General features: G+C 37.3%; 1 long non-coding RNA gene across 1 annotated transcript in view; it reads left to right on the forward strand.

The window, feature by feature from the left end:
• LOC140696944 (uncharacterized) overlaps positions 1-13,581 on the forward strand; it is a 252,242-nt gene that overhangs the window by 213,489 nt on the left and 25,172 nt on the right. The window contains exons 5-6 of the long non-coding RNA XR_012073655.1: positions 8,240-8,381; positions 11,312-11,431. This is a non-coding gene — a long non-coding RNA (uncharacterized lncRNA). The remainder of the gene's footprint in view (positions 1-8,239; positions 8,382-11,311; positions 11,432-13,581) is intronic.

The raw sequence follows: 13,581 nt of genomic DNA on the forward strand, positions 1-13,581 counted from the left end.
CAAAAAAGAAGAACAATCTCAAATAAACAAGTTAACCCACTACCTGAATCAATTAGAAAAAGAAGAACAAAAAGCCCCAAAAAGCAGCAGAAGGAAGGAAATAATAAAGATCAGAGAGGAATTAAATACAATAGAGATTAACAAGACCATAGAAAAAATCAACCAAACCAAAAGCTGGTTTTTTGAAAAAGTAAATAAAATCGACAAACCTCTGGCCAAACTCACAAAGAAGGAAAAAGAGAGAGCACAAATTAGCAAAATAAGAAAGGAAAATGGAGAAATTACAACAAACAAAATAGAAATACAGAATATCATACGAGAATATTATGAAAAACTATATGGAACCAAACTGGATAACCTAGAGGAGATGGACAAGTTTCTGGAAACATACTGTCCACCAAAACTGAATCAAGAAGAAACTGAACACTTGAACAATCCGATCACTAGAAAGGAAATAGAAATAGCAATTAAAAACCTCCCTACAAATAAAAGTCCAGGACCGGACGGCTTCACCGGGGAATTCTACCAAACATACAAAGAAGAACTCATACCAGTCCTTCTCAAACTCTTCCAGACGATTGAAAAGGAGGGAATACTCCCAAACTCATTCTATGAAGCCACCATCACCCTGATACCAAAACCAGGCAAAGACACTACAAAAAAAGAGAATTATAGGCCAATATCACTGATGAACATAGACGCCAAAATCCTCACCAAAATTTTAGCAAATAGAATCCAACAACACATAAAAAAGATTATACATCATGACCAAGTAGGGTTCATCCCAGGGACACAAGGCTGGTTCAACATACTCAAATCAATCAATGTAATACATCACATCAACAAGAGAAAGGACAAAAACCACATGATCATCTCAATCGATGCAGAAAAAGCATTTGATAAAATTCAACACCCATTTATGATAAAAACTCTCGCCAAAGTGGGTATAGAGGGAACATATCTCAACATAATAAAAGCTATATATGACAAACCTATAGCCAGCATAGTTCTCAACGGTGAAAAACTCAAAAGCTTCCCACTAAAATCTGGGACAAGACAGGGATGCCCACTATCACCACTCCTATTCAATATAGTCCTGGAAGTCCTAGCCACAGCAATCAGGCAAGAGAAAGAAATAAAAGGGATCCAAATTGGAAAAGAAGAGGTAAAAGTGTCATTATATGCTGACGACATGTTACTATATATAGAAAACCCTAAAAGGTCCACAAAAAAGCTACTAGAGCTGATCGAAGAATTCAGCAAGGTAGCAGGTTACAAAATTAATGTTCAAAAATCAGTTGCCTTTCTTTGCACTAACGATAAATCAACAGAAAAAGAAAGTAAAGAAACAATCCCCTTTAAAATAGCACCCAAAGTAATAAAATATCTGGGAATAAATCTAACCAAGGAGGCGAAAAAATTATACACAGAAAACTATAAACCATTGATGAAGGAAATTAAAGAAGACTTTAAAAAATGGAAAGATATTCCATGCTCTTGGATTGGAAGAATCACTATTGTTAAAATGGTCACACTGCCCAAGGCAATCTACAGATTTAATGCAATCCCTATCCAATTACCCAATTACAGGACATATTTCACAGAACTAGAACAAATCATAATAAAATTTATATGGAACCATCAAAGACCTAGAATTGCTAAAGCATTACTGAAGAGAAAGAAAGAGGCTGGAGGAATAACTCTCCCAGACTTCAGACAATACTATAGAGCTACAGTCATCAAGACAGCATGGTATTGGTACCAAAACAGACATATAGACCAATGGAACAGAATAGAGAGCCCAGAAATGAACCCACAAACTTTTGGTCAACTCATCTTCGACAAAGGAGGCAAGAATATACAATGGAATAAAGACAGTCTCTTCAGCAAATGGTGTTGGGAAAACTGGACAGCAGCATGTAAAACAATGAAGCTAGAACACACCCTTACACCATATACAAAAATCAACTCAAAATGGATTAAAGACTTAAACATAAGACAAGATACAATAAACCTCCTAGAGGTAAACATAGGCAAAATATTATCTGACATACATTTCAAAAATTTTCTCCTAGAAGAAATAAAAGCAAGAATAAACAAATGGGACCTAATGAAACTTACAAGCTTCTGCAGAGCAAAGGAAACCAGAAATAAAACAAGAAGACAACCTACGGAATGGGAGAAAATTTTTGCAAGTGAAACCAACAAAGGCTTGATCTCCAAAATATATAAGCAGCTCATACGACTCAATAAGAAAAAAATAAACAACCCAATCCAAAAATGGGCAGAAGACCTAAACAAGCAATTCTCCAAGGAAGACATACAAATGATCAAAAAACACATGAAAAAATGTTCAATATCACTAATTATCAGAGAAATGCAAATCAAAACTACAATGAGGTATCACCTCACACCAGTCAGAATGGCTGTCATTCAAAAATCCAAAAATGATAAATGCTGGAGAGGCTGTGGAGAAAGGGGAACCCTCCTACACTGCTGGTGGGAATGCAGTTTGGTGCAGCCACTATGCAAAACAGCATGGAGATTCCTCAAAAGACTAGGAATAGACTTACCATATGACCCAGGAATCCCACTCCTGGGCTTGTATCCAGAAGGAAATCTACTTCAGGATGACACCTGCACCCCAATGTTCATAGCAGCACTATTTACAATAGCCAAAACATGGAAACAGCCCAAATGTCCATCAACAGGTGACTGGATAAAGAAGAGGTGGTATATTTATACAATGGAATACTACTCAGCCATAAAAACCGACAACATAATGCCATTTGCAGCAACATGGATGCTCCTGGAGAATGTCATTCTAAGTGAAGTAAGCCAGAAAGAGAAAAAAAATACCATATGAGATCGCTCATATGTGGAATCTAAAAAACAAAAACAAACAAACAAACAAAAACAAAGCATAAATACAGGACAGAAATAGATTCATGGACAGAGAATACAGACTTGTGGTTACCGGGGTGGGGGGCGGGGTAGAGGGTGGGAAGGGATAGACTGGGGTTTCAAAATTGTAGAATAGATAAACAAGATTACACTGTATAGTACAGGGAAATATACACAAAATGTTATGATAAATCACAGAGAAAAAAATGTGACAATGAGTGTGTATATGTCCATGAATGACTGAAAAATTGTGCTGAACACTGGAATTTGACACAAGACTGTAAAATGATTATGAATCAATAAAAAATGTTAAAAAAATGTACACACAGAAGGGAGCAGAATATCGGAGTTAATAACGCCTGAATACACATTTGATTTATGGACTTTACAAATTAGCATTCTCTAACTTCACTTCCATGAAGTCTTTTTGTCACTTAAGAAGTAAGATGCCTTATTTAAGATTTTAATTGTAATTTTTTTCAATGAAAGAAAAGTTATTTTTAACTACTTAGATTTCAAGGTATTTGGAAGGAAACTTTCTGCTACAGAAACATACACTGAGAGTTCACGTAACCAGAGTTGTTTCATTATTGGTGATGGTGTATTTCCAAAGTCATCCTGTACTCTTAGGGAATTTTGAGGAACGACTCAAAGAGAACAAGAAAAATTATCTGGTAATCTTGCCTTTAGCAATCTCAGACAAAAGGCCAATGATCTTAGATTTACAGCATGTACTCCAAGATTAACTGATTCACAATAAGTGGCTGAATTGATGATTTGTTTTATCTTAGTGGTTCATTTAATTGTACTCATCAAAGCTTGGTGAAAGGCTGTTCAAAAACTCGGCAATTAGTCCTGGGAAATTGCATAAACAAAAACTATTTATCTCGGCATGAGATTCAATAAATACCACTTTAAGGATAAGAGTTTCTAATTAGAGGGGGGCCACATGTCTATACCTGCACATGAAGGTATCTGAGAACCAACTGGAACTGCATCTGTCTGCATAAACTCAGCAACATACACAGCATTACAAATAGCTTCCTTCTTGCAGATGAATTTGAATGCGCTCAAATTGAGATAATGCTCCTTATCTTACAGTGGTATTTCTGAAATCTCTATTTTAATAGATGTTACTCTAAAAAAAAAAAGAGTTCTATGGTCAAATACATTGGGATATCCTGTGTTAAAAGAATGAAGTAGTTGGCTTCCTTTCTTAGGGGACTTCTCTGATCCTTCAATATGTTAAAATGTGTACTAGACTGTCTAGGAGAGGTGTGTAGTACATATTTTACAAGCTTATTGCCACACATTACGATTTTCCTCTAAATATTCATTAACATGATGAGGAATCTTTCCTTTAAAAATAAGGTTGGAAGACCCTTTCATAACGTGACTTTCTAGTTGAGCCAGTATGGTCACTTATATATTCTATTTTCTTTTTTCTTTTTAACATTTTTTATTGATTTATAATCATTTTACAATGTTGTGTCAAATTCCAGTGTAGAGCACAATTTTTCAATTATACATGAACATACATTCATTGTCACATTCCTTTCTCTGTGAGCTACCATAAGATCTTGTATATATTTCCTCGTGCTATACAGTATAATCTTGTTTATCTATTCTACAATTTTGAAATCCTAGTGTATCTCTTCGCACTCCCACCCCCTTGGCAACCACAAGTCTGTATTCTATGTCTATGAGTCTATTTCTGTTCTGTAGTTACCCCTTTTTTTTTTGTAAGATTCCACATATGAGCAATCTCATATGGCATTTTTCTTTCTCTTTCTGGCTTACTTCACTTGGAATGACATTCTCTAGGAGCATCCATGTTGCTGCAAATGGCGTTATGTTGTCGGTTTTTATGGCTGGGTAGTATTCCATTGTATAAACATACCACATCTTCTTTATCCAGTCATCTGTCGATGTGCATTTAGGCTGTTTCCATGTCTTGGCTATTGTAAATAATGCTGCTATGAACATTGAGGTGCAGGTGTCATCCTCAAGTAGGGTTCCTTCTGGATATAAGCCCGGGAGTGGGATTCCTGGGTCATATGGTAAGTCTATTCCTAGTCTTTTGAGGAATCTCTGTACTGTTTTCCACATATATATTTTATTTTCTTGTTCTTTTTGTAACACCTTTAAAGAGTAACTTCTCACTTACAGAAAAGTTGTAAGGACAATACAAAGAACTCTTATTTACACTTTACTCAGATTTCTTAGTTTGCCACATTATTTCTTCACGCTCTCTGTTTTTCTTTTTATGTTGCTCTCTCTTTCCCTCTGCCTTGTTGCTAGCTAGCTAGCTAGTTATCTATCTACCTACCTACCTGTCATCTATTCCTTCATGAACTATTTGAAAGTAGTGTCTTTTACCCCTAGTACCCTACACAGCACCTGAAACATGGCAGAGATTCATTAAATGATTGATGATTAGTGAAGGATGTCTTTCAGAATCTTATCTAAGCAAAGTTCAATTACAAAAGGCAATCCTGGAATAATAAATATGAAATCTATATCTACTATAAAAAGCCAGTGAATCAGTTTTAAATTTCAGGAATACTATTTTCCTGTTTCTTAACTATTTCAACATTTGAAAGTTTCCAAACCAAGAATCAGAACAAACGCCTGACTATATTTTCTTTCTCTGAATTATGAATGTGCTTATGTGGTGCACCACAGCCAAACACCTTGCCTTCTATTTCAGTCCAGGACATATATGTTCAGCCCTGTGGTTTCCAACCAACTGGTACACTTGCTGATTGAATTAAACTTGCACAACCCACTGAGTCACGGAATTGATTCTTTTCTGGGATCCTTTTCTCTGTGTATAGCTCTGTTTTCTCATTTTTCCCTTCAGTTTTATTTCTCTGTACAGAATACATTTTATACTAGTATTAAAGTTCAGGGAGATTTGTGTATTCATACCAAAGGAAAGAAAACAATATAACATGGTGCATCCAAACCAGTTATGGCCTAAAATAAATCTTTCTTGAATCAGTTTGGAGAATAAGAGTGTACAAAGTAGAGGTTTGTATAAAATTCCTATAAAATGTGATTTATTTGATTTTAAGAATGCTAAATGAATGCTATAAGAATTATATGCTAATTATATGAGGTGCCTAAAGTACTCAAATCCATTGAGACAGAAAGTAGAATAATGATTTCTAGGAGTTAGAGGGAAGGGGAAATTGAGAGTTACTGTTTATTGGATAGGAGTTTGGAAAGAAGAAAAATACTGGAGACCGACAGTGGTGATGGTTCATCACAGCACAACAAACTGAACTGAATACTTAAAAATGGTTAAAATGGTAAAATTTATGTTATGTGTATTTTACCACTATTTAAAAAAAGAAAGCTAAATGCTATTAAAAAATCTATTTGCCTTTAAATATATAAATATCCTTCTGGTTTTTGAATCATACAATTACGGTTATATTCTGCCTACATAAAATTAAAGTTACATATAATCTTTTCATACAATAGATTTACTTGGTAACTTTTCTATTTTTGAAAGAGGATTTGATAGGAGAGGTGGGGGAGGAGCATGATTTAGACATTTTAAGTGTCTGATACATGTCCTGCAGCTGGGGAACACATTGGTCCCATGGCTGGCTCTCACCTGGGGGAGGGCAGAGAGACTGAGGACCGGAGGTAACAAGGCTCCCACCAAGAGCTAGGCAAGGAGGGTATTCGCCCTGGAGCACACGTGGATCCTGCAAGAGAGAGTGGATCTGGAGTTCCATAAAATGAGGGACTCTCACAGCAACAGTCTGTGAGGAGTGGCCCATTATTTGTAATGAACTATTTCCTCTCTTACATCTTTGTGTCTAGAAGTTCCTCTTTGTAGGTAAATTTTCTTGTCTGTTTTTGGTTTCTGTTCTCCTCCTCCTGTCACGTATATCTAATATCAATGCACAAGTCCAATGTCAGCACTTTTCCATTATTGCTTATCTTTGAGAAATACTATTTTCCTATGAGAGAATAATGTGAGGAAGAAGCAAGAGGCATGTGTTGGGCGGTCCAAAGCTTGGGGTTTATCTGAAGTGCCATTTCATCGATTTGTTCCCTTTGCCCTGGGAGTACGTCTCTCTCAGTTTTGGGTGTTTGAAGGGTAAAGGTGTCTGGCCACCAGTTTTCTGTGCTATGATCTGCCGTTGCCACATTCTCTTCCTCTCTTACCCAATTTCACAACCTCCAGCTCCACAGACTAAAAGTTAGATGATAGGCATGTGGAAACAGAACACATTGTCCTCTTCAGCTACAACCAGCACCCCTGTCATTCTCCCTCTAAGCAAAGGATCCTGATCTGCCTTCCAGGATTGTGATGCCAGCTTTTAGGGAAATCTGTTTTGAGCTCAAGGTATGCAGAGGTCTGAGCTAGCACTCAGCCTCCTTTCTAGGCTTTGGCCAACTTCCACAGTATTTCATAGGTAATGAAATACAGTTGGCCATGCAGGTTGTGACTACCTCCTTTATTACATTGTCAATCCAGTTTCATCTCTGTTGTCTTCATGTGTAGACAACAGTCTCAGATAGCAAAAATGTAGGACGTTACTTGAAGGAATTTCTGGATCTCTACTCTAAATCCAGTCCTGAAGTTGCCAGTTTTAATACTGGAAAAACTGAGAAGCCTCTGGAGAGACAGAAGTTGGCTGGGTTCCGGGTTCCAGTTTCCCTCTGAAATGAGCCTAGGGAGGAGGGGGTCAAGAAGCCACAGATGTCTAGGGTGGCAGATATGCAGATGTATAATTCTTTTCAAAATTTTTTGAATTGGATGCTTAAGATCTGCAACTTTCATTGCATATATTTTTACTTCCATAAAAATGTTACAAAGAGTTGTTTTTTTAACATTTTTTATTGATTTATAATCATTTTACAATGTTGTGTCAAATTCCAGTGTTAAGCACAATTTTTCAGTCATTCATGGACATATACACACTCATTGTCACATTTTTTCCTCTGTGAGTTATCATAACATTTTGTGTATATTTCCCTGTGCTATACAGTGTAATCTTGTTTATCTATTCTACAATTTTGAAATCCCAGTCTATCCCTTCCCACCCTCCACCCCCCTGGTAACCACAAGTCTGTATTCTCTGTCTGTGAGTCTATTTCTGTCCTGTATTTATGCTTTGTTTTTGTTTGTTTGTTTTTTAGATTCCACATATGAGCGATCTCATATGGTATTTTTCTTTCTCTTTCTGGCTTACTTCACTTAGAATGACATTCTCCAGGAGCATCCATGTTGCTACAAATGACATTATGTTGTCGGTTTTTTATGGCTGAGTAGTATTCCATTGTATAAATATACCACCTCTTCTTTATCCAGTCACCTGTTGATGGACATTTGGGCTGTTTCCATGTTTTGGCTATTGTAAATAGTGCTGCTATGAACATTGGGGTGCAGGTGTCATCCTGAAGTAGATTTCCTTCTGGATACAAGCCCAGGAGTGGGATTCCTGGGTCATATGGTAAGTCTATTCCTAGTCTTTTGAGGAATCTCCACACTGTTTTGCATAGTGGCTGCACCAAACTGCATTCCCACCAGCAGTGTAGGAGAATTCCCCTTTCTCCACAGCCTCTCCGGCATTTGTCATTTGTGGATTTTTGAATGACAGCCATTCTGACTGGTGTGAGATGATACTTCATTGTAGTTTTGATTTGCATTTCTCTGATAATTAGTGATATTGAACAAACAAAGAGTTGTTAAACAAAACTGACTTCAGTTTTCCAATAAAACAAAACAAAAAACAACAACAACAACAACAAAAAAAGAAGCCACAGATGGACCGTAGCATGGATGTAAAGGGGAGCCCTGGGTGGATCTTGCCTTCTCTGTCACAACTTGAGGCAGAAACAGAGAAGCCCAGATTAGTGTGGGTGACACAGCCATAATCTTTGAGCCCAGGGAGGAGAGGGAGGAATCAGATGAATACAGGGAACTGAGCAAGCTCTGGGGTCTTCCACCTCCCCAACCTCCCTCCCACTGCACACTCCTAGAACTATTAGTTGCAATGGAGAGAGTCAATTCTCAGAAAAGGAGAATGGTGGGGTACAGGGATGGGTAGGTTGCAGGGGGATGGTGGCAAATCTGGAGGCCAGACGGCCAAGTCTTTATCTTTCTTCTTTTATGCATTCCCTTTAAGTCTGGGGCAAGAATTTCCCTGTCATTTGATTCTGTTCAACAATGTGCTGCTGGAGTCCTGATCAGCAAAATATGGCAACAAATAAATACCATGTTAAAGATTGGAAGGGGAAAAACTAAACAGCTATCATTTGAAAAATGATAAGGTAATCTACATTAAAAAAAAAAAAAACCCTGAATCAACTGAGAACTAATAAGAGAGTGTGGAAAGTTTCCTTCACCCATACTGTTTCCTTACACCAGCATAACCGACTAGAAAATGCATTAGAAATCCAGACAGCATCCACAAGGACATTTAAAAACCTGCAAAGTATGTATTTATACATAATAAACAGTTTTATTATTTTTCTTTTACCATTCCCTTGTATTTTATAGTGGTCATATAATGTGTTTGTAATGGTCAACATTAAATTATAGTTTATAATTTCCTGGATATGAAGGCAAGATTGTTATTGGACTAGAAGAGAAATGGACATCGCCTGGAAGTGGAGATAATCAAACAAAAATTCATAAAACTTTTATGGAGAAAATTTTTAACTGCTATTTAGGACGTAAAAGAAAGCCCCAATATTAGAGAGCCTAACCGTGTTCACCGATAGACAATATTATAATGATGTCAATTATCCCAAAATCGTTCTATGAAACTCAGTTATGATTTTAATAAAAATCTTAGCATATTTTTGAGGCTCTCATAAAATCTATTCCAAAATGTATGTGGAAAAATAAATGTCCACAGATAAAATCCTGCAGTGACCTGTCATAATGGGAACCAGATTCTCACTGTTTTCAAACTTAACCTGTGTGAATAGCCAATCTTAAATTCCCATTTTATTCCTTGAGGGTTTGCAACCACTTATGGTACCAATTACTGCATAGACCAGCATTTTTGTTTGCCTACAACAGAACCCTCTCTATTTTGAGCAGAAAGAGGTTTTATTAAATGGTATGTATAGTTCACAGAATCATTGGGAGGGCTGACGAAACAGATTAAGCTGAGCATCTACCTCTGCCCCCAATACCCACTTCAGCTCAGCATCCATACACACTCTCTTCCCCATTCACAAACTTTGAAGCAACTGCATGCTCCTACTAATATAACCACCCTCCTGCAAAGAAAATGTTCTCAACCTCCCCTGCCCAAAGGATATGCTAATATCTCAACATTGTTAAATCAACAAGATACAACTTTATACCCATTAAATGATCAATACTTAGAGAGAAAGATAACATTAGATATTAATGAGGATGTGAAGAAACAAAAAGTCCTATGTTCTGTTGGAGGAAGTTAAGCCGGGTTGGTTGTCCTGAGAGCAGGTCCTAGAGAGCTTAGTGAGATTAGATATGCATACACGACCATGAAATCCTCCTCCCATATCCGTACCCTAGGGAAACCATCTTACAGATCCATGAATGACAGCACAAGGATACTCATTACAGCGCTGCTTGTTGTGAGGAGTTAGAGGTCACGTAAGTGTCTATACTGGGAAATGACAAAGAGACAGTGACGAATGCACACCCTGGGACTCTGCAGCAGTCAGAAACAATGCATTTGCTGCTCACAGAGAAAGAGCAGTAGATCTTAAAAGCATAACATGGTCCCCAAAGTAAGAAGCAAAACAATATCTATACCACAGTGCCATTATGTGAGTTCACATGCACACACAATGTATGTTTATAAGTATCTGTTCATACATGTGGACACATCTCAAGCACTTTGGAGATAGAGACTGTAGTGTAGAGGACAGAAGTGAGAATAAGGAATCAAGTAGAGAAAAATAATAAAACAAATGATGAGCCTTGCATGGATGTGCAATGATGTGCCCTGCATAGACAAATAGGGTTAGTTCAACTCTGCATCCGAGAGGTTTTTTTTTTTTTCAATGGGAAGATGCTCTGTGATTATGGCATCCCATTCCCCCCCCATTTAATCATAATAATTAAAAATTCAAAAATTGCTCTGAAGGTGCAGACACATTTCACTTTCAGACAGCGCTGACTCGTTTATGTCTCTAAGGAAACTTCCACCAAATACTTCAGTCTTATTCACCTCCAAGCTACTTATTTTCTTGATTCCATCTAATCTTGGCAAAGGAAGGGAGGTTAGAACAATCTTTCAAAACTTTGAAAATGGTTCTAATTGCTCTACATTTAGGCAAAGTTACTGGTTGCTTAATAGCCATTTAGAGCTTTTTTTTGGAAAGCAAACAGCCATTCCAGGCTATAAAGGTAGTTTCATGGAAATGTTTCTTTTGACAGAAGGAAGACATTGGAGAATTTGTGTGCTATTTTAGCTGGCTCTGTGATTGCAATCACACAAATCGCTACATTCCAGAGAGAGCCCAGAAACAGAAGGTTTTTCCATTTCAGTCTTTCAAGGTAAAACATTATCTTTTCATTTTCTATATACCCCAGAGTATCAAGAAATGATGACATGTAAGCCATAATTACAATAACATTTCTAAGTCTTCCTTGATGGTCAGAGGTAAGAAAAGGAGAGAGGAAGACAATTCTTTTGTTCTCAGTGACATTAAAATGCCCATTCAGATAAGAAAAAAAGTATATTGGATTGGCTTCCCTTTGTTCAACTGTTGTAACCTCCTGCAGTCTCACTGCCTGTTTCACCCCAATATGAGTTAGTGTTTCAGAGCATGATAATGACTGACTTCCATGAGCCTGTGTAGTGCTACAGGACTGGAAATACTTGGTTGGTGTGAAGAACTGGAATGAAATGAAAGGTGAATAGACTGCAGATTTGTCATACAATTTTCCAGCTGTTCAGTCTGGACAGCTTCTGTTCCTTTCTTTGATACTTTCATTTATGCACATGTAACACCATGAGGAAGCAGATAGTATAAACAGTATCTCTTGGATCATTCAATTTTGGCTTCATATTTTCAACTATGCTGATAACTGCCGGTCACATTTCTATTCCATTTGGGTGGTCTGATTTAAATGCAGAATATCACATGAGAGATGGCCAGAATGGGTACCTCAAGTGAAAATTATATTCAGTAATGCAGTTTTAATTGCTCAGAAAACTCTAGCCTGGGAAACCCAGCTTACCCAGGCTTCCTGAGGACTGATCTTTGCTATAGCATCTGCTAAGGTCTGATGTGAGTGGCCTCTATTCACTACTGAGGGAAGGCTGTCTCTTAGGAGCAGAGCAGTGTTTAACAGTTGCAAATAGAAGTCTGTCTTTTTTAGAAATAAAGATTGAAAAGTATGAGCCCCTGAGCTATTAAAAATATGTCTCCATGCGATGAATAAGATAATCCACAATGACTTATTTTCCAGGATCGTTTCTTCAGGCATAAGAACTGTAGGATCAAAGAAAAGGTGCAATAAACTGAAATTCATAATAGACGCAGTTGACCTCTAACCCATGAAACCTTTCTGAACAGTCTGTCACTGAAAGCGCCTTTTCTCTTCATCACTTTTCCCACTTTGTATCTCTACATGGCCATAAACAGCTAAAATCAATGGCAGATCTGGATAATATTTGCTAAAAGCATGTTGGCACACAGATTCCACTGTTCCTAACTAAACATGAAGCTAAGAATAATTGAAAGATGCTAGAGATATGAGTAAATCCACAGTCTTATGGTAAACAGCAACAGACTTCAACTATAGTCTGCTTGTGGCAGCAAGATAAAACCCAATATCAAAACTGTTTGGGTGATGATCTTCTGCTCTTTCTCTTCCAGACAACAAATAACCTACAGTCTTCAAATCCCTAAATATTTTTGTGTTCACATTTTCCAAATACTTCAGGCTGCTACTCTGAGATAGCGGGAACCAGACCAATATGTCATCTTATCTCTCTTAAATAATGAAGCCCAGATTGCCACTATCAGCTAAAGCCAGGATTTAGAGGTAGCCATTCAAGAATGTGAGATGTTGCTAATGGGAGAAATAGAACTTCGTAGCCAAGACTTCAGAGTCACAGCCTGTGTGTTAATGACCGTGGCTATCTGAGATAGTTGTGGATACACAGGAACATATGTGAGGCCAAAGGCTGAGGAACCCTTAAACATTGACGTTACTCCATGTTTAGTTAAACCATCTTCTTTCCTCAAGTGGAGGAATATGAAAAAATACTTGAAGGGAGTCCTCCCTGGACTATGTTTTTCAAAGCCAAGTTGACTTTACTCACAGTGTTTTTAAGCATCCATAATTTTGCTTCTAGTACTAATGGGAATAATATTGGTTGAAACGTAAGAAATTATAAAAGATTTTTAAATTTTTAAAAAATTTACTGCCGTGTAATTTACCTACAACACTATGTTAATTCCAGATGTACAACATAGTGATTTGATCTTTCTATACATTACAAAATGATCACCACAGTAAGTCTGGTTATCCTCTGTCACCATACAAAGCTATTACAATATTATTGTCTGTATTCCACACATTGTACATTTCATCCCCATGACTCATTTATTTCGTAACTAGAAGTTTGTACCTCTTAATCTTTCTCACCTATTTCACCCCCCCATCCCACCTCCCTGGCAACAACCTGTTCTCTG

Source organism: Vicugna pacos, chromosome 6, assembly GCF_048564905.1.
Source record: "Vicugna pacos chromosome 6, VicPac4, whole genome shotgun sequence".
Lineage (NCBI taxonomy): Eukaryota > Metazoa > Chordata > Mammalia > Artiodactyla > Camelidae > Vicugna > Vicugna pacos.